Consider the following 916-nt stretch of genomic DNA (forward strand, 5'->3'; position numbering starts at 1 on the left):
CATGGGATCACAAATAGTCAGACAGGACTGAGCAATTTTCACTCACTCACAATACATATTTAACAGTAAATATAGGATTCTTACATGCATTGACTTTTACTGTTTCCTTAGTATTTCTCTTCCTGCCAGTGTGTGTGTATATGTGTGTGTGCTTTTATGGGTATGTTTAGAGAGAGACAGAGAGGTTGGCTGAAGATCAAATTGGAAAATTTTTAAAAAAATGAAAACTATATATACATGATGTCTAATAATTTTAGGCGTGCAAGTAAAAAGAAAACACTCTTCTACAGTTTCATATGTAATATTGTGTATTTCTATGTAATGATTAAATAGTTTGTATATATCCATAATAGACATACAGATAAAAGCCTTCTGGAATCTTGCTTAGTCATATTAATTTATATTTCAATTCAAAGTTTTTCAATAAAAAATAGGATTTTGTATCAAAAGTCATAAACAATTTTTGCCTTTGATCCAATAATTCTAACAATTCATTCTTCAGTGACTGAAAATGTATGAAAATATTTTGCTCAAAGATACATGTTTGAGTGTAATTTTAATAAGGAAGAAGGAAGACAGTCTCCAAGTTTCTTAAATTTGCAGAAAGGTTAGATCTATTATAATACACCTAACAATGAAATATTATACATATATAGTACAAGGATTTAGAATACTAGTTAATAAAATTGGAAAATATTTATGAAATGTATACACTATACATGTTTATATTTTTATGTTTATGTATGTACATATTTATAAGTATCTAAAGAGAAAGAGAAATGTGAGACCAGGAAATAAATCTACAAAAAGTCTATGAAATACATATTTTAACCTCTCTAAATCATGGATGCATTTTATATTCAATGGGATTTTATAATCACAGCCAGCCAGTTGGAGTCATGACATAGATGTGTGA

Source organism: Oryx dammah, unplaced genomic scaffold (genome assembly GCF_014754425.2).
Source record: "Oryx dammah isolate SB20612 unplaced genomic scaffold, SCBI_Odam_1.1 HiC_scaffold_12, whole genome shotgun sequence".
NCBI lineage: Eukaryota > Metazoa > Chordata > Mammalia > Artiodactyla > Bovidae > Oryx > Oryx dammah.